The 25768-nt window shown below is 40.5% G+C and overlaps 1 protein-coding gene across 3 annotated transcripts in view; it reads right to left on the reverse strand.

Moving 5' to 3' along the window:
• The window catches only part of C1QTNF7 (C1q and TNF related 7), a 56359-nt gene that overhangs the window by 10889 nt on the left and 19702 nt on the right, over positions 1-25768 (reverse strand). The window contains exon 1 of one of the 3 annotated variants that reach the window (XM_048941663.1): positions 21557-21794. The exons of the other annotated variants lie outside the window; for them this stretch is intronic. The gene's annotated coding sequence lies outside the window, so the exon portion shown is untranslated. Of the gene's footprint in view, positions 1-21556; positions 21795-25768 lie in introns of those variants that run through there. 3 annotated transcript variants of the gene reach the window in all.

A 25768-nucleotide genomic window follows, 5' to 3' on the forward strand; every position in this document is an offset into this window, starting at 1 on the left:
CACTTAAGTTTGGCCTGATCTCAGCCTGCCAAAGGTGTTCCGATTGTCACTTAGCTTTTCTCCAAGGTTCTGGAGCATGGTGGTTGCATTTAGTGTCAAATCTATTTACTAAAGGTTTCTTTTTTTTCAATTTGACTTTGACTGATGGAGTTAATTTTCTTTAATGCAGATCTATTCTCTGATATCCTCAGTTGATCTACTTAGATTTGTTTCTAGCTGATAAACAGCAGTAAGCTGGCATGTAATAAACTGTTCTGTTCTTTTTATCTTTGTGATAGATATCTTCATTGGGCATTACGTAAAGTGCTATTTTAGTATTTGTAGTTTTGTTTATGGCTTAAAATACACATTATATCTTGAACAGAATAATTGCAGCTCCTTTCCTGCTTAGAATTTCCATTTTCTTTCTGTGAGATGCTGTGATGTGTTGTGAGGCTTCTGGTTTTCCTTACTCTTTGGGAAAGTTTAAACGTACATATGTATATATGTGTGTACACATACACTATAAAGTTTAAAAAAAGATTTATGAATTTATCAGCTTACGGGGGAAATTGTGGAAACACAATTTGGAGACAATTTTTTTGATGCATCTTCTATCCTGAAATTTTATTTATTCCACTTGCTTTATTAATGCACGAAAGTAGGTTTCTACAGAAGTTCCTAAGCCTCTGTTGTTCTCACAAAATTAATTGCTATCCCAGTTTGTTCTCTTGGGGCAATTATGAAGTCATCCATAACAGACATTTCATTATGTCTCTTTTTTTGGATTAATGTTACATCTGAATGACTCTGCTAAATATGATCAAAAGCCTTTCTAGCCCAGTGCCTTTGCTCCCTGGCAGCCCTGCAGGAGGCTCTTGCGCTCCTTCCTGAGGATGTGGGAAGCATATGGTGATCCTTGCCCAGGGGCTGTCTTCCTACTTCTGGTATGCAGCTAAGCTCTTGTGAACTGGAGATATTTTCTGAATCTTTGCTTTCTGTCAGCCTTGCTGGACTCTTTATCCATAAACCTGGAACCAGTTTAAATGCTGGCTTTTCATATCAGTAAATTTGTTTGTTTAATTACACACAGAACACATCTGTCTCCTTTCAAGCTTTTTGTCTTCCATAGGTCTTAATAGATAGATGATAATCTCATTGGATCCCGGTATTTTTGGAACTGTAACAGGCAGTGGCAGTAACAGGCCTGCTCTTTAATATGTTCTCTTTCTCAGAAAAGCAGGAACTTTAAACGCCTTGTGGTTGGCACAAATATTTCTGTTGAATAACTTGAATTTGCAGTTAAGAATTGTATAAATTATGTGATCAGATGAATTGTCAGAATCATCTGCTCTTTTCCTCTGGTATATTAAGATTAGTAATCAAGATTTTGAAGGATGTGTAAGTCCAGCAGGTCTAGCACCTTCACTGTTTCATACCATGTCCTTAGATCAGTGTAGACTCCTTGTGTCTAGCAAAGATGTAGAAATGCAGCTGCAAAAATGCAGCTGCCAGACTGTTATCTTGTCTCTGCCAAAGATGTGCTTCATGGGACAGATGTCACTGCTGCAGTGATTGGCATTCTGCAGTACTTAAATCTAAGAAAAGTAGTAAAACCCAAATATAATGTTTTCCAGCAGACATTAGTGGCCCTTATAGAAAAGAACAACACCAGTTTGAACCTCTTAAAGCTGTGTAAACTGTCATGTGCTTGCTAAAATGGCTGTAAGGATAGTTCTGAGGATTCTCTGTAAAACATTGTTTGTGTTGGCATATTTCTAACAAAATAATTATGGTTTGTTAATACAGATATATGTCATTGTTATTCAAAATGAAGTTTGCTTATTTTAATGTCTTAACCACACAGTGTAACATTATGCCAGTCCTTGCTTTGCTCCTTGGAAGTATCTTGCTGGAAGCAGTGGTGTTACTGATGACACCATGTCCTCACAGACACAGCACTGGATGGTTATGGGGTGATGACATTCACCATCCCTGTCAGGGTTGCCCTCCTCATCCTCCTCCTGTGTCCCGTCTCCTTGTTGGGCTCCTGAGCTTTGCTGAGCAGCTCTCCTCTCTGCTCTTGGAGCATCAGGAGCAAGGATCAAAATCCGTCTTGCTCCCAGAAGACATATGGTAGAAAAACCCATTTTCCCCTTGTCCTCGGTCTACTGGGATATAGAATGCACTAGCTTTTCTCACCAATAGCCAGACACTGAAGATGAAGGTGAGAATGAAGGAAAGATGTGTCACCATGCAGCAGCTGTGAGGGCTGTATTGGTGTGACTTTGGATGTTCCTCCAGATTGCCTCCGCGTCCTCAAAGGACAGAGAGAAAAGGGCAGTGGTCCACAGAGCAGCAGAAAGGTGTTGGCGGGCTGACTGCCCGTGTCAGTGAAAAGCCTTGTCCACCCTGAGTGATACTACAGCTGGCCAAGCTGAAAGAGAAAAGTCCTTAAATGGAAATCTCAGATGTGAAACTCTTTTCCCTGCCAGAAATTTAGCTAAAGTAGACTGTTTGCTATAGTGAATATTCACACTGTGATGAGCCTAGATATCACAGCTCTTTCTGTCTCTTTGAGGTCTGTCTTCAGCCCACAACAGGGGTGCAGCATGCCAACAGTTACAGAGCATGAATATGTTGGAAAGCCACAGTGTGCACAGCATAGCCCCAAGCCCCAACGTGCTGGCTCTGCCCTCTCCTCATTTGTGGACTTTACAGACTAATCCTGTCTTGCAGACCATGAAAATGGAGATTCTGTGCAGGTGGTACCACTTGTGCAGAAGTAATCAGAGTCAAAACAAGTTCCTCTCCAGAGGCCCTCAACTGCAGAGAGGGCAATAATGACTCACAGCATGTTAGCAAAAGTAGTGGTTTTGGCAAAAACAAGAATCCCATTAAGTAAAGAGAGTGTTCTGCTTTAGAGTTCATCAGTGTCTTCTTTTTTTGGTTGTTGTTGTTTGCTTGTTTTTTAATATATTCTTTTTCTCTCCAAACTTTCCTAGTTTTGCCCTGTTGGTGAATGCCACACAGAAGCCAAGGGAGCCTGAAAGTGAAATCTCCAATAGTGGAGTTGGATGGACAGCCAAGACCTGCTCCTCGCAGCAGGTGCAAAGCAATGATGCCTCTGCCATTTCAAAGCAGCAAATGGGCACAGCTCCTGGGTTTTGTGCACCTTTATTAAACAGAGGTAGCCAGAGAATAGAACCAGAGGTTGATACCAGTAGCCAGAAACTGGTTTTTTTTCATAAAGACAACCAATATTTTTTGAAGTGCATCTGTCAAACATGCTGTTATTAGATAAAGCGGCTCCAGCTACCAGGAGATTGTAAAGCTCACAGTCTTCCCTCATTCTTTTGATTTACTTTCACCACAGGCAAGGACTTGTAGACTTCTGACTGTTGTTTACAAATAGACAGTCTGATAACATTAGCAAACATAAACAGGACTTTCCCTGCAAATCCTATCTCAAATACAGATTTCTAAGGACTGTTTTTATCTCTACCATCAGTAACTAGTTAAAATTCCAATTGTTTTTCTTAAAAAGAGTTTTAGTAGTGGGTAGTAAGCATGAGGTGAAATGAAAGCAATTGAAATTCTGAGGTGTGGTTTTATTAAAGGTTTAGAAAAAAGCTGTTAGAGACCTGCAGCTTCTAAATGGTACTGAAAAATGATAGTGCTCTCAGTTGTCAAAATGATTTTTTCTCATTTAATCTGTATGATACTCTTTTCTAACATTTATACATAAACTTCCTTGGTCTATCTTCAAATAATGTAGTTAATAAATGCCAGATCTCAGTGGATGCCTTAATTGAACTAGAATCAATCAATTTATTCTTGTGTGGCCTAAGTTAGGCACTTGCTGCAGAAATGTGTGCACCAATTTAATATGTAACTATCCATCTGCAGTTTGTTTCTGCCATTCCTTTGGGCTCTCTTTGTAGATCAGCCTCTCCTGTGGGCTCTTCAGCCCATCTGACTGTGTATTAAGAAGGCACACTTTGTGGTCCAGTAGTAGGGGAACGCAAGAGCCAGCTGGGTAAGGGAGGCAAGCGTTCCCACGTGGTAAGTAACTGACCAGGGCATAATGCAGCATAAACAGTTTCTACACTCAGTGAGTCCACTAAATCAGCTGTTCCAGCTATGACATGGATCTTCACATTGCCATGGTGAGATGGTCCATCTGTTTGTAGCCACTGTACCCAGGAGACCTCAGTGGACAGCACCTCAAAAGAACCTCATTGGGATTCCCCCAAATTTTTAATCATAAGGATGCCACTCTGGAGTGGTTGATACATCCTTATTTCCATCTGCCACTTTGCAACATGTGCAGGTGATAAGAATTTTCATCCACCGTTGTTTGCTAGTGAATGGGAGCCAAAGCGATAAGAGTATCCAGATGGGTGCTTGCATTGGTCTAATTAAATCAGTTTTGAAACATATCTTTAGGCTGTGGACAGATGTTCATTTTGTAGAGAGCCATCCCAGATGAAGATTACAAGCCAAGCTGCTGGAGGTTATTGCCCTCACAATTCTTCTGGCTGAGCCATCCCAGACCCTCCTGAGCTTGAATAAGGTGCACACATGACATCCCACTACTCAGGAGGTGACAGCTGGAGAGGCTACTACCTGGCTGTGCACACTGGCCTCCTTAGCACAGCATCAGGCTTTTTTGGCTCACCAGTGTCCATCTACTGGCCTGGTTTAGTCAAAATGGACCAGGTTGACCTAGGCAGCAGGAATGACAGATCTCTCATTTGCTTGGGTTTGTTGTGCCTGGGAAGGAGTGAGAAGCCCTACCTGAGTGAGGAATGGGGGGAAATATTGAGGTGAGTTAGGCTTGGCCCAGCTGGGTCCAGAAGATGGGAGCAGAAACCTGTCGTGCTGCCAAAGCCACAAGGGGCAGCCTGTGAGCCTTAGCTAGACCTGGCCAAGGACATCCACTGAAAGATCTACCCACTGCCTCTGCCCAACATGTTGAACTGCTTTAGGCTGCTGACATACCAAGGCCTTGGCACTGACTTGAGCTAGGGCTGCAGGGTGTAATGAAGGACTTTAAAGGCTGTCCAATCCAAACAAGGAAGCTTTTCTTGGTTAGTTGTTATATCTTTACCAAATGTGTTAGTATGTGCACAAGGTATGACACAACGTCAACTGAGTCTGATGACATGCTGTCTCCAGTTGACTGATCTTAGGAGACAGTAATGTACATTTTATGTAACAGTAATGTAAACTGTGGAAAATTAACATGCTCTTCATGTCCTAAACTCTTTAGGATTAGGAATTATCATATCTGTTATTTCAACAATTCTCAGTTGAAATGTATCAGCTTAAAGACATTTTAACTGCTTTGCGTAGCTATGTGGCAATAGCATTTGGCTGCTGAGCTGATCTATCAGCCACATCAACTTTATAGTTTCTTCCCATTGTCCAAAAAATGGGCTTATTATTAAAGAAGGCAGTTAGTGATATTTCCACTGAAAAGTAGGAAAAATGCCAGCACAGATGATGGTACTGTCTGGCTTTTTAATTAAATTTCTGCAGTTGCCTTGCTATAGTGGCATTTCTTTTGATTGAACTTTTGAAAGAACGTGGCTACATGCATAAATTGGTCCCTCCCTATGCTTTTCCAGAGGTGAATCCAAAAAGATTGATTAATTTCCTGAGGTCCTGCCATTGTGTTGCTTGTCCTCACAGGAAGGCCTCAGCTCTGAGGAGCAGTCAGTGCATGAAAACAGGGAGCAGAACTCATCACAGCCCTACCCAGCATTAAGGTATAGCTGCAGGAAGCCATTAATTCATTCTGCAGAAAAAAAATAAAATAAAATTCTGTGTCTGTTCATTTCTAAAGACAGTAAGAAGGCAGTACAGGTCACCTTGGTTGTAACCATTATCCAAGGAACCCATTTATTTCAATTGTATCAGGAATTTAAGCGATTAATTTTCTGTGTATAGAATCTACCTTTATTTATTTGGTTGTTTTGTCAGTTTCCTTCTCCAAGCAGTGAAGAAAGTGTGTTCCCTATTCCATGGAAATATGGCATTTCTGTAAGTTGGGAATGCTCTTGAAAATATGCATTTACTTAAGCCTGCTTTCAGGTCACGTTTTACTGAAGCTTTCCAAAGTTTTAGCAGCCCAGCAGTCATGCAATTGAAAGACAAGGAACAGGAAAGGCAGAAGAAAGGAAAAAATAAACAGCTCAGAAGTCATAATCAGAGCAGAAGCTAAATTTGCAGTGGTGCTTTTCATGTGTCGCATGCTTGTTTTTGAGCTTGGCATTTGATGGTCTCTGACCACCAGATGGCACAAAGAATGCTGCTGCCTGCATCGGCTTGTTCCTGAAACATCACAAAATGTCTGATTCACAGTAGTTAAAGTGCGTTGTTACATTGCTTTTATTCAAAAGTATATTTTATTTTTTCTCTTAGATGTAAAAATATATTGGTAGGACTTATCCTCTTGAGGGGAAATCAACTTCACCAGCAAAATGCAGTTTCAAATGGCAAGCATTGTTGAAGTGCCATTCTCAGGTGCAGGAAAACAGCATAAGATGAGGGGGAAGGAGGTTTCTCTGCTAATTGGATTATAGGACAAAGCACTAAAGTAAATCATTAATTCTCATTTTGGTTCTGATGGTGATTCTCTTTGTAGCTTTAGGCAAATCACGTAATCCACTTCATTCCTCTATTCCCACATGAAGGGCAATGATTTCCTACCTTGCAGTGGTGCCAGAGGAGTTAACACTCATAAAGCACAAATGGAGAGAAGAAAAATACTAATGACTCCTGAAAGATATTTGCAGGGAAGGTTTGTCTATCCTGCGTAATCCAGCTGGTGTTGTGCCAATATGACAGCTACAGTAAGACTATGGAGAATGGATAAATTTAAGGCATACAGAAAGAAATATTGCTGAATGCTACTCAAAGGAAGAAATACTACTGAAAGAACTGGATTTTTGTTGTTGTGTTTTCCATGTAATTCATTATGGAAATTTCATGGCAAACAGAAACAGCCTGACTGCTGCTCTCCAAACCCCTTCAGTGTTAAAGATGAGTCTCTGCCTTTGGTTTATACCTGTGGTCCAGCTTCTCTCCTTCCAGTTGATTTGAACTCTCAAGTTGAAATCTGAAACTTTGATTCAGTCTCTGCTTCAGTTGCTTATTCATAACTAAAACTACAAATTATTCAAAAGGCTTTGCAGCTTTTGTCAAAGGTAACATCTCTTGCACACCTCAGGATCAAGCCCGATGGTCTCAGACGATTTTACCACTGAAATATTTAATCTGATTATAGCAGCTTCTGATATTGCCAGACCACAAACCAGGACATTTCTGAAGATAAATGAAAAGAGCAGGGAATCCACTGTAAATCACCAGTGATTCACAACTGCAGTTTGTGTGACTACTATGATCATGAGATGACGTATTTCTTTTTATTCTTATCTTTATTGTGTGTAGCGGATGTGAATACCCTAAGGACAGCCAAAGGATTTAACAGGTGTATCTGGAACTTTTCATCATTTAGAAAGACAAGATTTACAGGTTCAGATAAGGACAATACTGAGGAAAGAAAATTTGGCATGACATCCCTGAGAAAACAATGCTGCTCCAGTGAAAAATGCTATTCAAGCACGCTTTGTATGCTTATTTCACTGCCAATGAAAAGAGACTGACTGTACATCTTCCCGTAATCACAGAGGGTATCTATGGCATAAATGTGATTTTTGGTTTATCTGAAACTGAGTTTATAGGCTGTCCTTTAGAAAGCTGAGGAATCAGAATGTGAATGGAGGAGACTTGAAAACTGTCAGACCAAAACACACCCAGTAAAACAAATGATTAGTGATTGGCCTGAGGAAAACAGAAGAAAAAAAATAACAAAAATAAGATACTGAAGTCCCATAACAATGGTGCCAAAATGATTTCCAACTACACAAGAACATCGGTTTTGTTCTTCCAGTGATAAATTTAGCTTTTCTGCTCATCCCTATTGCACACTTTAGTGATAATGTTGGAGACTTTTTGATTTCCATGTAAGACTTTTAAAAGCAAATAATGTAATCTTGGCAGCCTGTGTAGAGAGCAAATGCAGTAGACAGAAGATGTGTGGAAATTAGTTTATACACAGGTTCAGTTCAAACTCAGCCCATGCCACTGTCACTGAAACAGCCAGATGACAGTCAGCAGCACACAGCCTCAGGAGCATACAGAAGTCCTTCATACGGATGGGAAATGTAATGAGGTATCTTAATGGCTTTTTCTCTTGTCCTACAACAGCTATGGTACCCTAGGCCTCATAAGCTGTGTTGCATTACTCTGTGCTGAAGGGTGGCCGTATGGGGAAGGCTATCCACTGTAGTGATGTATCTGCTCTGCATGCACTGGAGGAGTGAATCCAACACAAAGCCTGGCACACCCAAGCGACACAAGCCCTGCTTTGCTCATACACTAGGGCAAGCATGTCCAATCCATGAATTTTCAGTTGCTAACAGACATTCAACTCAAAAATCTGAGCATCTCTCTTTACTTAGCAGAGGAAAAACATTCCTCGCTTCACAATCACACCTGATTCATGTCCTTGATTTTTGGCAGTATGTACATTTGTAAACAACTATTGTAAAGGATAAAGCACAGGAAGAGCAAAATTTCATCAGCAGTCTCTGACACTGCTACAATAGGAAAGATTAACATGGTGGAAGGGTGATACAGGAGTGTAACAGCAAAGGAAAAGTGCCCCACCTCAAGGTCTAGGCTCACAGGAAAGACTCCACAAGCGAGGAATCTCCAACCAGAGAACCTTCCCCCGTGGGAGTCAGCCCTTAAATGAGGTCTAAGGAAGGTGCAGCCAGGCTTCACCCTTTCTGGTCACACGGCTGAACTGCCTTCACCTGTGCTCCCAGGGCTGACCCAGTCCTTTCCCCAGGTGCTCAACCAGTGGTTCAGGCCATGACTCAGCAGTTATCATACAGACACACACCTTGAGAACTCACTAAGAATTGCAGCCACTGCCATCAAACTAGCTTGATGCATTAGTTTCACAAAAACAGGGTCACATATTCCTTCTGTGTTTTTGTTTCTCTCTTTCTTTAATTAAAAATATTGAAGATTAAAATAAGTTTGGTTACTTATGTACATTAACTATATTATACATTTTATGAGGGCTCCTCTGAAAGTAACACCTCTTATGTCATTACAGTGGCCTACAAAATCAGAAGTGAATGTTGGTGGTATGGCAATAGAGGTTGAACCTTCCTACCAGTATTCCATTACATTTTGTTACCGTGCAACAGATGGCAGCAGAGGGGCAGTCTGACAAAATGGTCCCTGACGTGGAAGTGCAGATGAAAAGGTGTGCCACTGAATTCCTCCAAGTGAAAAAAAAAGCCAAAAAATTGCCCCCTTGACATTCATTGACATCTGTGAACATGTATGGAGACCAAACAGTGGATGTGAGCACAGTGAGATGGTGGTGGTGCATTTCAGCACTGGTGACAGGGGGTCACCTCTGCCGGTACAGACTTCTACTAGCGTGGTGTGCAGGCTCTTATTTATTGCTGGTGAAAATGCAGAGCTAATGATGGTGACTATGTTAAAAAACAGTGTTTTGTAGCTGAGAATTTGTTCTATCAAATAGTATTGTTGTGTTCTTTGTATCAATTGTAGTTCCATGGAAACATAGGAGGCATTACTTTTGGAGCAGTGTTTGTGTATGCTGCCCAGGCAAACCAAAAGGTTGGACACCTTTGTACTATGTGGATTCTGGGAGGGCTGGATAAGTCCCTTAGGTCTTCTGCAGGAAAATGGTGTGGGAGGAAAGGGCTGAGCATTGCACAGTCCCTCCAGCAGTGGGCTGTGAGCCAGGCCGATGTGGATGTACTGCCACTGAGTTATCCCCAGCAGTTAATATGCTGCTATGGAAAAATCTCTCTTAGATTCCGGTTTTAGATGTTAGCCTCATGGTCCTTTGGGAACCATGACATGTCCTGTCCTCATAGCCAGTTCCTGCCAAATTCAGGAGTGAGTGCAACACTCTCCTCCTTGCCAGAGACTGTAAGAGGCAGAGTTGCCTAATGGCAACCTGCAGAAAGTGTTTTGTGATCCTAAAATATAATTTTCATAGATGAAATACAATAACATATTGAGCAATGGTACTAACTTTAAGCCTTTAGCATCATTTTGATCCAAATTATTTGTCTTCTGATGCTATTTTTTTTCTAGGTACTGAAATCTTGATATGTCATTAATCCTCTAAATGGCTCAACATGAATTTCAAATCAAGACTGTAATAAAGCGATAGCAAATTAGAAAAGATTTTATTCCCCCCCAAATAATCAAGTGGAGATTGAAAGTTGGAGAATTAAATTGAAAGGAAGAAAAACACTATAAAGCAGTATAAGCATTTGACAAATACCTAACAGACTGAAGAGATTCCCTTATTGTTGCTACTCAGAGAATTTACTTATTTTTCCCGTGTAGAACATGCACAATACTTTATTTAGTAATATTTCAATAAGCTTTCTTAGCATCTGTTGCTGAACATAATTTTTGCAATGCTCTGACAGCATACTAATGCTGTAAAGCTAACACATTAGCATGCCACTGAGATGAAACTAAATGGAGAAGGCTCACAAAATTTTCACTGCAAGGTGCAGGTCCTGTTACCTCCAAATCCAGAGAGGGCTTCTGCACTCTTTTATTGTTTTCCTCCTTTCTACTCCTGTGAAAGCATGGGCTTTTTTCCTCTCCTTGTTTTTTGGGGTCAACACATTGTCAGCTGCAGGTATTCATTGTTCTGGTCCACAGCATGTGCTGCCACACATCAATATGCAGTGTAGTGATGTGAACCAAGTCAGGTACGTGCACTGTGATTTTATGCCATCTGTAAGCAGCAAAGCTACTTGGATCAGGCACACACTGCTTTTGGAAACATCTTTAGTAGCACAAGTAGCGTTGGACAGAGCTAATAATAAACCTAGACCACTTTTCAGTTTGAGTTTGCTACAAAAGCTGTTATGCAATTGATCTTTAAGTAAAACTGTTTTCATTAACAGTTGTTAAATATCACCCTGAAAGGTATTAGCAAGGTCAATGTGGAGATCAAGTGATTATTACAAACATTTCTTACGCTACAATTTTGTGGATATCTTTTTCACAAAGGAGAGAAAGTAATTTTTTCAGTCATGATATAACTGTTGCATATTATGGATTCTTTTTTTTTTTGTTTTTGTTTACAGTCTATACGAAAAATTTCTAAATACAGCAGTCCATTCTGGAGCTAAATAGACAAGACAAGGAAAATCTAAGGCGACAGCATAACACTATGATAAATAAAATGAGAAATGCCAAGTACTTCATCAAGTTGAGTAATGGCTTTGCAATTGCTGGTTCATTTCTATGGCCAGGGTGCTTAGACAATATGGTGACAATAACATGGAACCATAGAATTATAGAATTGCTCAGGTTGGAAAAGACCTTAAAGATCATCAAGTCCAATTGCAACCTGACTAACTACCCTAATACCCTAACTAAGACCAAAAGAGGGAGAATGGAAGGTGATGAAGGAAGAAAATGCATTTTTAAATAATCCTCAGGGAATTACACTATTACTGGGCTCTTAATCAGCACTCAGATTTTAACATGCTGTGTGTTTTGCCCACTGGGATGCAAAGTAAAATCAGTGGGTAAATTATGTTCTCACTGGCACTTGTGTAAGTCCAGAGTAAGCCATCTGACTACATGGTTGTTTCCAGTTTTCCAGTAACCAAACAGAAATTGATCCAATGTTCCTAGACTCTCTCTTCCACTCTCTTGTATAGAAACTACCCACAAATAAATCAATGAGAATATTCCACGGTCTGCTCTCCACTTGTCAACAGTATGAAATAACATTTTTCCATGCGCCTTCTTGGTAGACCACCTCTCAGTATTAGAATATAGGAATTGCTAAGTACAACAGACTGCAAGTATCTTGTAGGAAGCAGCGCAGGAGAGCAGAGAGGAGCCAGGAAGAACAGAAAAAAAAAAAGCAGAGAGTAAGGAAAACATTTTGGCAGTCTGATGATAGTCAGCTGGAAAATGAGAAGGATAATAGGGAAAGATGTTAAATGAACTGGTTTTGAGATGGAAATCTGGACTGGCTCATCTAATTGCACATGCTCCCAACCTCAACTAGGGCAGAAGTCTCTCCCCAGTCCTACTTTCCTTCACCAGCATTGCCTCTCTGTGCTGAAGCTCTGTGAGGCAGAGGAGGGTTGAGCAGTAGGCAGGTGCCTTCCCTACTGCTGTTGCTGTGTGGCTGCCATGGCCAGCTCAAACTGCGATCACAAATGCTGTCTCAAAGTCTTCCAAGTGGAACTCTGACCGGAGGTCTGTAAGCACTGGGAATTGGAGTAAACAAAGGTTTCCATGCCAGAAGCAAGAACTATTATTATTGGTGTTCAAAAACATGAAGTCCAAGCCCTATCCTGGCCAGTGCAGGAAAAGAAAAAAAAGTAGAGCTGCTGTCTACCTGGGAAAGGCTGTTATACAACTCACACCTTGCTGCACATTGGTCTGACACTGTCTATGGTGAGCTGGCTGAGAATGGTTAAGCTATTCTATCCAAACAACTAAACACTCATGGGTTTGATGCACTATGCTGCTTTTCCATGTTATTTCCCAGAAAACAGTATTTGTGGGACTGTCTTACCACTACCCTACCATGTAAGTGAACACTGAGAAGAACATGGTGAGTATTGCACACAGAACTGAAAGCATTTTGACCTCAGTATTGAAAAAGAGATTCTACAGCACTGGCCAGGGACTAATCAGTCCACTGGAAACAGCACAACCAAGTGGCTTCCAGAGAGACACAGACCTTTGTAATGCCCTTGCTGCAGGTCTGCTTCACCTTCAGCAGCAGTCCAAAGCAAAGGCGGTCTCAGAGCCCAGACCTGGTAGAAGGGCTTTGCATTCCTAAATGATTGAATCAAAAGACAGAGCATAAATCCCCACAGGCTACACGCCTTGCAAGAGGTTTATTTTTACTGTGTGAATTCAAGTGCTGGAATGTCTTGTTCTGATTCCAGAAGGGTTAACACTTTCATGCCTTAGAGCCTGGCCGGGAGGGACACCCTGCACCATGGGCACAGGCTGTTCTCCTCATTTTTCTGCTACCTCAATGACCAAAACAGCCGTGCTCTCACTGACTTTCTCAGTTCACTGCTGTATTTTGGTCACAACAACCCAGGCAACCCTACAGGCTTGGGGAGGAGTGGCTGAAAAGCTGCCTGAGGGAAAGGGACCTTGGTTTACTGATGGACAGTCTGCTGAATATGAGTCTGCAGTGTGCACAGGTGGCCAAGAAAGCCAATGGCATCCTGGCTTGTATCAGGAATGGTGTGGTGACCAGGACTAGGGAAGTCATCCTGCCCCTGCACTCGGCATTGGTGGGGCCTCACCTTGAGTACTGCGTTTGGTTTTGGGCACCTCAGTACAGAAGGGACATTGAGGTACTGGAGCAGGTCCAAAGAAGGGCAACAAGGCTTGTGAAGGCCTTGGAGAATGTGAACTACGAGGAGAGACTGAAGGATCTGGGACTGTTTAGTCTGGGGAAAAGGAGGTTGAGGGGAGACCTCACTGCTTATTGAGGGGAAGATTTGTCACTACTTGTTCCAGGAGGCAATCAGAAGCAACATATAAAGGAAGATGTTCTGCCATTTCATAACTGAAAATTCTGTTCCCTTCTCTCCCAGCTAGTGAAGAGCAGACAGATTGGTAGAGGTCTGAGATCCATCATACAGAGACCCACTGCCACTGAGCTCATGGCACTAGCTGAACTCCCTGGCCTTTTGCTAATGAGCCTATGGGAGCCAACAAGGCAGTTTCTTCTTCCTAACCTTGGCAAATCAACACTCTTGTAGCCACAATTTTTTTTCCACCTTTTTTTACCTGAGGAAATATTAGGATATTAATGAGACAGAGATACCTTATTAAAGCTTTCAAAAGATGATAGGGTAGACCCTGTTTTGTTTCATCCTGGGCTTTCTTATGTATCTTTCTGGTGGAAAAACTACAGGGGCTACAACTGGAAAACTCCTTAAGTGATATGAATTTTCCAAGGTCTTCTGTGACATCATTTAGTTTGCTTTCAGTTTTCTCCAATCAACATTACTTTGGAAAATGAACAGATTAAGAAGACAGTTCCAGTGCCATGTAACTTCTATATTGTGTTTCCATCTCGTATGGAGTTTTTTTCTCTAAAGTGTTCCTTTTTAAAATTATTTTTGCATCTCCATCTTAGACAGGTACTTTGAACAGAAGGCAGAAGAGAAAAAATATCTCAGAATGCTGGTATAGTAACCGAGGCACAGATGGAAGTAACTCGTGTAGGGGCACGGAGGAGCTTTCCAGCAGATGACAGACTTGAACTCGGGTACTCACTCTGCAGCTTTACCATTAAGGATTTCTTTTGTCCAAAGAAGCAATAAAGCACTACAACTGAACTCATCCCCAAAACAGATGACTTCTAAAAGGAAAAAGAAAGATCTTCTTCAGCCAGTCATTACCCATGCACTCTGTTTCCTGCTCATACGTTAGTGAGAATTAACATTTTTGCGGTTCTAATGAGAGCCCATTACTTCATGGCATAACCCCACCACAGCCACAACCACTGATCTATACCAAATGCAGAAAATTTATTCTTTAGATTTATCCTATGTTTATTAACAGTTCAGCTCAGAAAAGGAGTCAGTGACAAAAACCATCTGGAATAAACATAATGGAAAACAAACAATGTAATATATTCTGTCGCTCCAGCCTAATTACACTGTTTGGTGCAAATACTATCAATCCAAGTGACAATTTACAACCCAAACTCTTATTAAAGGGAAAAATGAACTGTTCTGGGAAGCACAAATCAAAGTAACTAATCAACACAGATGACACATTCAGGGGATTTAAGAGCCAAGGTACGGTAGTGTTTTATTCCTCCTTGTTTTCAATTTGGGAGACCTGCTGTGATGTTGCAGTACATTATGTGTTATGTCTACTTATGCAACACTGGAGACAAGCATGTTTGTAGCTGTTGTCTTATTTTTCAATGGCTACAGCTTTTGACTTGGTGGTTTAAATACTTTTCTTGTCCTACCACATAAGCTAGGAGCAAAATACACTGTCCCATTTATCTAGCTCCCTTTCAAATAATCTCTTGTCTTTTAGGATATAGGAAGAGGGATTTAAGAAAAACCATTAGAAAAGGTTGGAATTAGCTAACAGAGATACCAGTTTGATCTAAAACCATTTCTTATTGAGCAAATTGGTCCAGAAGAGAAAACCGAGAAAGATCTCTCCGTCTCATGCAAGCACGTGAACAACACATGGCTGCTGTCCATGATCTGTTTCAGCTTGGAAACTAGAATCATTCAATGCATCTGGTGTCCCCAGAGAAGCCAGAGAAAACACTGGCAGCAGTGAAGAGTTGATGGTAGAAGCCATCTGAAGCAGAAATTGGACAACCAGTCCATCTACATTGGAGTGTGAACTTCAAGAGCTGCTTTAGGCACTTGCATAAAGCTGAGTCCTCAAGGAGATAAAATGATACAAAACTACAACCTGTAGCACACTGTCAGTTTACAGAAAAAACACCCATAATTTGGAAAATACCACCTGTTGATCTGAACTAACAGGGAAAAAGACACTGAAGATCTCATTATAACAAGGGTCATTACAACTACTGAGGGAGCCAAAGATATTTAAAAAAACTCCACAAGTTGCTGTAAGGAGAGATGGCACCAGTCACCACCACCTTACATTCAGAACTGCCTCTCGAGATCTTCACATCCCTTTCCTGTCCACAAAATAAAATGGAGCCAGGGTTCTTTCACACTTTTCAAATGGCCTCAAAGACTTTCTGTCAGGATTTTCTCAAAAATAGCATTCATCTCATGAAAAAACATTGCATATTTCCCCTTCAATAGACCTTTTCTGGGACCAGATCTGCTTCTCTATTTCAGGGTCTGGTACTGTTGAATGTAGGCTTATTCTCAACCAGAAACCAGACAGCAATCAAGCTTTTGTCCTATGTCATGTAAATGACATTTGAAACTCTGTTTCTCCACCTGCTGTTTTCAGAAAAAAGCATGACATCTTTTTCTCCTTGAAGAGTTGACATCATGGATGTGGCTATAATGAGATGTTTCTTCATTTAAGAGGCAAGGTGCAGTGTTCAATAAATGCTCTCCTGAGAGTTTTGAAATTCCAGTGATTCATAAAAGCCACAAATTTTATTGCCAGCTAACTGTGGATGCATCTCTCCAGAGCCTTACCACATCATCTGTATTAGCATGCAAATCAAGATGACATAGCTGTTGACTAATTTCTAGTGTGATATTCATGGCACAGAAGCACTATTGGGATGGTCTTTGGCAATGCCTTCATCCAAGCATCTCTGCATGCAATCAGGCTCCTCAACCAGGAAGATCAACATAAACAGGACTCTATTTCTCACATGCCAAGTCTGCTTTCTCTTAAAAAAATAGTATATTTAAAACATCTACCAATCCCATAGGTATTATCTTCATTTATATTTCCTCCCTTAGCCTTAACTACTTTGCTTCAAGAAGAAACCTCCAAAAGCTTTTTTTTTTTAATTCCCCTTTGCCTATAAGAATTTCAATAATGTTCAAAAGCATACATAAATAAAAGGATTGATCCCCACTTGCAGATTACAGAAATTCAGGAGTATGCTGTCAGTAGTCCTAATGATAAAATACCTTGGTTTTCTATGGATTTTTACCCTCTTTACAACCTTTTGTGCTCACTTTAACTGGGGAACCTGAACAGTTTCCTTTCTGAACAAAGAATGGCCATAGATCCGGAGCATTGTCTTGAAGCAGCAGAACACAGCTGCCCTGTTACAGCCAACACCACGCGTTCACATAATGTCTAAATATTTAGCCTTCTAAGTGGGAATAGTTCTGCCCTTTTGGAATGCTCAGGAACTCATGTTGTGGCTCTCTTGAAGATTTTATGTCATCTTTCAGGATTCTGTTCTGGATTTTTTTTCCTCTGAGGAGAAAGATGCAGAGGACCTGCTAATGCCACTCTGCAGATAGGTGGGAGGTTGTTCATGCACTGAGGTGGTGATCAGGGTGTGCTGGCAGTGCTCTTGGTGCTGTAACAACACGATGCTGGTTCCCCATGGCCAAAAAGAATCCAAGGCAGTCCCTGCACTGTCACCTTTTCCCAGATGTTCTATCAATTGCTTTCTGTGCTGTCCAGGATCTGAAGTACTGACTGCTGCCTGAGTCAATCAGGGGTAAGGGCACATTTTTTTTCCTCTCAGTTTTATTACAGACCCAGGAGAGTCAAGTTAGCTGAGACTGTGAGCTATCTCAGTGAGCTATTTATCCACAGCCCATCAAGGCAGAATGAGCATGCTAGAGAATCGGCTAATAAGCAAAAAGAGAGAAGTTCAGAGAAATAATCATTTTAATTGCCACATAGTCTGCTTCACCACTACTTTAGGAAAAACTGGAGGCAAATGCTACATAAATGTAATCATAGATTTTAGAAAACATGCAAAAAGCCACAGAGGAAATGTTAAAAATATAATGGAAATAATTTTCCCTGGAATATTAGAACAGCCAGTTTCCCCTCCATAACTATATTTAAGGTATTAAGCTTGTCAGTTACTTGACTGAACTCCAGAAGTAGGCCATCACTCAAAGATAGATTATGTTAGCTATTAGCTCTATTGATAAGCTAGAAATGATAGCACTTATTCCAGCAGGCTGACTTCCCTAAGAGCAGAAAGGGCATATGCCCTTTGCAATCCTCTGTTTCTACAGCTTGCTTAGAGCAGCTTCCAGGCTTCTCTTCCAGCTGCAAACTTTAGCACCCGAACAGCCAAGAGCTTCCTGCAGAACTACAGTAGTGGTGATTGTCTGAGCTCTCCATACTACGCAGTTCTCAATTCTTTGCTCCTTCTGATCTTCTGTTGTCTTGTTCGGCATTTAAGGTTGGAGCTTTCTGGCTGTCTTGGAGGCTTTGTTTCTGTTTCTAACCCACCAGAAAGACTATAGGCACACAGAGCATGGCAAAGATTGAAAGCTGTTTCCATTTCCTCTTTACAAAGAATCTATTATTTATAGGTGATGGATGGACACAGATTTTCATAATTCAGGAAAACTACATTCAGTTTTTTACATGTTCGCAGACTAAGTATGACCTCAGTCCAACTGCCATTAAGCCTTGGCTCAGTCCTCAGGTCTGTAAGCCTCAAAGGTGGCATTCAGAGAAATATACATGTGCTGAGGTGCTGTACCAGACCAGTAATGGATAGTAGGGCTCCACAGAGAGAGAGAGAGAGAAATACAAGATGCATCAAAATGCAATGTCTTCATATCATTTATTTAGGAGAAACCTAAGAAACCTATCTCTGAGTTACACTGCTGTCAGATAGAGTCCTGCAGGCCATCCTATGATTCTATGATGATTTGAAATTTTAAAAATATTAGAGTTGCCAAAAATAAAGACAGTACATCAATTGTAAGTTTTGACAACTTATTCTCATTTATGTGTAGATTTTTAAACCTACTATCATTACATAATAGCTATTAAGATTATGAAACAGAACCCTTCATTGCTTTCTTTTTCTTTTTTTTTTTATATAAATTTAATAAACCTTACCTGGACATTGAAGAGATCTTATAGTAGAACTAATGGTATTGCTGTTTTTGGTGAAGCTATTGATTCTGTTAGTCCATTGTCATCTTGGTAATGACCAGCCCTTTAGTAGAAGGCATCTGGTTGAGGCAGCCACCAGGAAGTGCACAACTAATAAGACAGTAATTAAAGTAGCTACATAGCTACTGAGCAACAGATTACAAGTGTCAGCAATAATGACATTAATCACATGTGGGCTTTCTTTGCTTATAACTGTGGTTAGCTGCTCACATCCAGGCAGCAGATAGTTTGGACCACCAGCTATTCACGAACATGGCATCCTCATCCTCCATCCCTAATCTTAGTACCTTTGAACAATCTGGTCAATCTGACGTGTCAAAGGAGAAAAAATGCATTCTGAGACAGCCTGCCACAAGGTGTTACTACATGCTGGAGTAGCTAGCAAGAAGGTTCCCAGAGAGAGAGCAAAAAAGGAGAGACACAGCATACCAGCATCAACGTGGAACCCTTTAACACCCCTTCAGCACCACAAACCTTCCAATAGCCTTGTTCTTTCTCAAAGGTGGAAGTAAAGATTCCTAAGCTAGGTTGAAATGAGTAATTTCTCTTCTTTCAGGTCAGGCTGGAGCCTTGCATAAGCACTGACTTCATGCAATAACATATCTTGTGCCATTATGATTAAAGCCTCTGATAATCTGTGCAATAACCCGTTCTTAAGATCAACTAATTCAAGTTTAAACAGTGTTCTCACATGTCAAAAGCTGTCTGAAGAAGTTTCTTTGAAAAACAAACTCAAAGTATGAAAGTCAGATGGAGACAGAAAAAAGAACTATATTTCTTTAGAGCTGCAAATGAATACCCAGTAGCAAAACATTTAGATGAAATCTGTTTATCTGACTTCTTATTCTTGAAAGAAAATTAGAGTTGTGTTCTTATTTAAGATTAATTCTTTCCATTTGCATTACTAGATTTATTCATGGTCTAAGATCTTATTTTCTTAGATTCCCTGCACATAAACTTTCATATCTCTTAAAAAAAATTTCTTCTCAGTTATTTTCATAAGTGCTGTTTTATTTCCTTGGGGAAATTTCACAAGAGGAAGATTTCAGCCTGCTCACAATATGCGTTAGAGTGAGAATGCAATTCATGACCTGGGTAGCTCCTTCATCCCTTTTTGTTGCTTGCTTGCTTTGACAAAGCTTTGACATCAGACTAGTGCCTTGAAAACACAGGGAGAAAGATAGGGTGAAAGCATCCCACAACAAAAATTCCTGACAGATGCGGTTTATTGCTTTGCAAGCTAGGAAGTGACATAAGTATCCAGACATGGATACTCTTCATTTAATGCACCAGTTCTGCACAGTAAGACTGAGTACATTCCTCTCCATAAAATATACACAACAAAGTATTTAAAGATGTTCACACTGAAAGCCATAACCATCTGCTTATCACAGACATCTGTTGCTTCAAAGCAGAGAACTGTATGAAAGGCTCAGAAAGCTTTAGAGCTAAAAAGATGCATTTGCCAAGAGACTAATGGAACACACAAATACACATAAATTCCAAAAATATAACAAAATGCTATTTTCTCCAAGAGTTCAGTTGCAAGGAAAATAAAAGAGCTGCCTCTGCTCCCAGTTAGCTTTCTGTCACTTTCCAAACACTCCTGAAAAGCAACATCTTCTTCCATCAGCAGAGGCATCTGGCTGTCATATTGCTCTCTTGTTCTCCAAATAACTCCTACCAACATACCTTCCAAACATGATTTCCACCCAAGCCTAATCGCTCTACTGGTGACCCAGTCTCACCCAAGGAGATAACATCTCTATTTCTCTAGGAACAGCACACCACGCTGCAGTGGGTTTATTAATTGCCTCACTATCTTGGCATCCAGGTATAAAAAATATGCCTATTTTTTCAAAGGAAAAAGTTGATATTGCCCTGCAGAGGTGTGTGAAGAGTTTGCACCTTTCAAAAACGTGGGTTTGGAGGGAAGCTGGAAGCTCTGAGCAGAAGCTGGAGTACCTGCAGCTGGAACCATTAAATTTCTTACTCTGTCCAGGTGGAGCTAATCAAGCTTTCCTGGCACAACAGCCACCCTTCTTTAGCTTTCCAGGCTACCTGCAGTTGGGCAGCTACTGGGACAGGGAAAATCCTGCCAACTACAAGAAAACTTTGGGATTTCATTACCTGTTGCTACTGGTGCAATGTGTACATGAACTGAGCAGAGAACAAGGAAATACTTTGTGATCTTAAATCATGTTGTGACGATCAGAGAAAGTTGATCCATCTCCCGCAATAAGTCCCAAATAACCACATAGGAAGTGACTAATTTAAGTATCAACAAGACAAATTTTTATAAACCAACTGAAATATTCATTGTGTCACATAATTTGTGACCCCTTAAGCTTCTGTAGAGAGGGTATAAACTCCCACGAGGTGACAAGTTCAACTCTGGGGCTGCACAACAGTTTCGGGTTCACTGACTGCTCTATAAACAGTCCTGCTGCTCTGTGTTTTCCTTTGCACAGACTTTGTGTTTTACTGCCAGCTTCCCATTGTTCTTGAAATAACAAAGTCAAGAACTATAAGAAATCAGACTGTTCTCCACATTGATCATAAATGGAGAACTGTGGTTGCCAGTGATCATAAAAGCAAGCAGAGTCTGCCTGAGCCACATACAGATCTTCTGTATGATCTTCTCCTCACACTGCTCAGAGCAAAACATGTCTAGAAAGGTAAGTTAGTTGTTTATTGTGCCTGCACACATGCATTATTCAAGAGAACACAGCAAGATAAAACAACACTGCCAGCATTAGGACACTCATCACAAGTTTAGATTATCGAAGAGTTTTTATGAGACAAGAGACTGTATGAAGTTTGCTCCAGCAAAGCAGAGCCCTTTACTTACATGACTTGCAAGAACTTCCAGCTGCCGCAGTCTCTGAATCACAGTGATGCAGATACTGTGCTTTGCAGAAAGTCCCCTAGCTTTGGCACTGGAGACTACACTGGTACTTCTTATTGATAGATAATGTCCTGATTTTTCCTTTGAAAATACTCCCTGATAGTTTTCTTTATCAGTGCTGCACACTGAGAGTGGACTGCAAACAAGAAGTCTATCTGTTGTTACTGAGGAAAGAGTTCCCTCTCAGCTGAATCCAAAAAAAAAAAAAAAAAGGAGCCCTTGACCTCAACAACTAGAATAAATCTACTCTATCTGTTGGCTTTTTTCTGAATGCATACTTGAGCAGTAACATAAGAGTGAACGATCTGAGTGCAGAAACCGTGGCATGTCATGTTATATATTGGTAGGGCATGCGAACAACGCGTCTAACAGAGGCACAGCAAAATGAAAACACAATTCATGTTTCCAGCGTTTATTTTGTTCACATATTTTAAGAATAAAACAAAGATGACAGGCTTTTCTATTGCATTTCGCAACTCCCGAGTGGCAGAGCTTTCAGTTCTGTCCCCTCTACTTAGGTTCGTTACATTCCAAATTAGGTTACTGCTGACTTTCTATTTCAAATGTCAGTTTTCTGAGAATCTCTGTATCTCAGCCAGAAAATGTAACCCAAAATAAAACTGAGCATTTATGACATCATAAATGCACTGAATTACTGGCAAGCAAAATGAAGAAGTTTTTTTTCAAACTTTTTTTTTCACCCTTTGAAATATTTGTTTACTTCATTTTTTTCCCCCTCACTTTCCTTTGGTCTGCTTAAAATTATTGAACTTCAAAATGTAACAAGTTTAACTTTGGGAACAAATTTTTTGTAGAATGAATACTTGGACAAATATGAGATGTTAATGATGTAGCTTAAAACAGGCAGATGAAAAGTTTCAGCATTGAAGCAGTTCCCGGCTCCATTGTAAAATTATATCTGCAAGAATAAAAATATTATTTTTAAAATGGTCATTCAAATCCCAGACAATGAGAACAGAGGTTCTATGGAGAGGATGAAAAAAAACCAGTATTTTAGGCAGAATAAAAGGAATAGCAAAAAGATAAGAAAGGAATAAAACCTCCATCCTCATTTGTATTCAGTTGGAAATGAGTGAAAAAAGGAAACAGTCTGAAATCAAACCTTAAGGTAAATGCAAAATTTCTAGCTTCATAAAATATAAGGATTTAAAAAAAAAAAAAAACCCTCAAAACTTTTAATTAGGATTCCTAGCTTAAGAAAAGTATCTTTAATGAAAAATAGCCAAATGATCTTTTGTCCATTGTGTTATTCCTTTGCGTGCCAATGCACTTGAATGATCCCCTGCACATTTGCCATTTGTTTTTTCAAGGTTTTTTTTTTTTTGAACCTCAGATTTCAGTTCAACTTTATTGTTCTGTTTTGTTTTGTTTTTCTTTTTGTCAGGATTACTGAAACATGGAAACCTTCAAAGTTGTTTATTGATAAATAAATAGTCTCTCCCAGCTGTAGCTGACTAGTAGCAGTGATACACTGTGTTGACCGAAGGGAACCTCACTCACTTTCAGTTTAGTTTCCATTTATATACACTTTCTTTGTCAAAAGCCTAAACCCTAAGTCTACAGTAAACTCATTTGAATTCTTTTCAACAGCTCTGACTGTTTTCCCTTCACCCTCTCCACTTGTGCTTTCGGAATATGAATTACTATCAGAGAACGTATGCAAATCTCAGGTTGGACATGGTGTGCTACCAGGAACATGCAGTGTCTGCTTGGAGCTCACACAGACCACTGATTTCACTGTCAAGTGTGTTAATCCATGTCACTACAGGCCCCTGATTGACAAGCTATTGTAAATCATTAGGACCAGAGGGAATGGTTTCAAGCTACGGTAGGGGAGATTCAGGCTGGACATGAGGAAGTATTACTTTTCAGAAAGGGTGGTCAGGCACTGGAATGGACTGCCCAGGGAGGTGGTGGAATCACCGAGCCTGGGGGTGTTCAAGGAAAGGCTGGATGTTGCGTTGAGGGACATGGTTTAGTAGGAGCTATTGGGAATAGGTGAACGGTTGGACTGGATGATCTTTTAGGTCTTTTCCAACCTTGGTGATTCTATGATTCTATGATTCCACGTTTCTATGATTCTATGATTATTGCAGACCCCTTCCCACTAGCCTGTCAGCAAATAAACATTTTCTCCCTTTTCTCACAGGTCAGCTTTTCTATTTTTTGTAAATAGCTGAGATTTTTTTTCTTTTAACTTGCTTGATGATACAGAGGTCTCGTGACCTGGTTTGTAGGGACAATACTTGGCACACAGGACTATTCATTGCTTTGGGATCTCATCCAGCTTGCTGACCATAATCATAAAAGACTAAACTCCAAAACCTGCTTGCGATCTATTACCTGGTTCTTTGTGATGCCTTTGAGGCAAACAGAACATACACCTAACTTTTGAGAACAAAATCTTGTGCTCATAATGATATTTTCAGTATACACCACTAATTTGAGTGTAAGATAATTGTTTCCAGGTATGATTCTGCTTCTGACCCTAGGATTTGGCATTACACAAAGGATGTGTCAAGCTAAGGGGCAGTGCACTTGCAGCATCACATGTATGGGCTGTGGCATTGCACCTCAGCCTGTTTCAGCCCTAACTTGGCCATCGAAGCTGTGGGAATGTCAGGGCATCATGATTTACTTGTGGCCACTTGTAATCATATCTCACAAAAGGAAACAGCAGCAGCCTTTGCCACTGAAAATATTCTTGACTTTACTGCATATTGAATATATATTCACAGACATGGATTTATATAGGAGTTAAGATAACAGTTCACAAACTAAGGGTCACAGCTATAGTTGCAGTTGCCATGTGAAATATGAAAGTGGAAGTTTGGCCGGAAGCTGTAATGCATACAGAAGTGTCTAAGATTTGTCAGGTGAAGCCTGTATCACGCTCTGCTACATCAGACAGCTTAAAATCTTTTTTTTTTCCCTCTTTTTTTTCTTTTTTTTCTTAGAATAAGTGTTGAGACATATATAAATTGGATATGTTTCTCATTCATTTTTTGAACACTCTTTGGAAGACAGAGTGGACTGTGCCACCTGCAAGCTGAGAGCACTGCTCTGCTTTGTGAAGAAAGACCAAGAGAGCTGGGGCTGTCCAACCTGAAGAAGATGAGGCTCAGTGGGCATCTCATCGATGTATAGAAATACCTGAAGGGAGGATGCAAAGAAGATGAAGCCAAGCTCCAGGAGAAGATGCAGTGGGCACAAACTGGAACACAGGGGGTTCCTTCTGAAAAGCAAAAGTGGACTTCTGTGCTGTGCTAGTGATGAAGCACTGACACAGCTTGCCCAGAGACACTGAGGAGTCTCCTCCTTGGGGATGTTCAGAAGCCATCTGGATCTGGCACTGTATGTCCCTGCTTCAGCTGGGGGGATGGACCAGATTATGCCCAGAGATCCCTTCCAACTTCAACCATTCTGTGATTATTTCCAGTGTCACATCAATTGTTTTTAAGAAGTCCACATTTGGCTACATAGTGAGAGATACAACATCTCTAGTCAATAGGAACCTCTAGGCTCATTTTCAGTATTGCCTGTAAAAGCTGGGCTAGAAGGGCTGAACCATCGAATCTGTGGCCATGTCAGATAACATGGCAGGTAAACATGAACTAGAGAGCTTATTTCCCAATGCAGTAAATTTTCAATACATGTAGGCAGTTCATCTGGAGAAGTACTATGCCATTGATTCAGGGTTGCATTGACTCCTTGGAGGTACATTCCTACCTAAGAGCATTTACACAGTTTCTAGAATCATTTTTAGTGAGGACACAAAGCTACACTGAATGAGTTAGTGTGTTCATGATGTAGTTGATCTGTGACAGAGGCAGGCTGTTTCAAGTGGGCCATGATCACTACCCTTGAGATCAATGATTCAATGATTATTATTATTCAGAGGCATTTTGCACACCTTAACCCAGGTAATTGCAAACTCTTGGTTACTGCAGTATCTGATCATTTTATTATACTTATCCATCATGGAAGCAAAAAAAAAAAAAAAGAGAAAAAAAAGTATCTTATTTTACAAATATGGATCTAGGGCACAAGGATGACCTTATTTGCCACACATGACAGACTGTGCAAGGAAAGAAACTGAGTATTCATCTCTAAGACATCCAGCAGCTTTCTACC

This window comes from Lagopus muta, chromosome 4 (genome assembly GCF_023343835.1).
Source record: "Lagopus muta isolate bLagMut1 chromosome 4, bLagMut1 primary, whole genome shotgun sequence".
NCBI lineage: Eukaryota > Metazoa > Chordata > Aves > Galliformes > Phasianidae > Lagopus > Lagopus muta.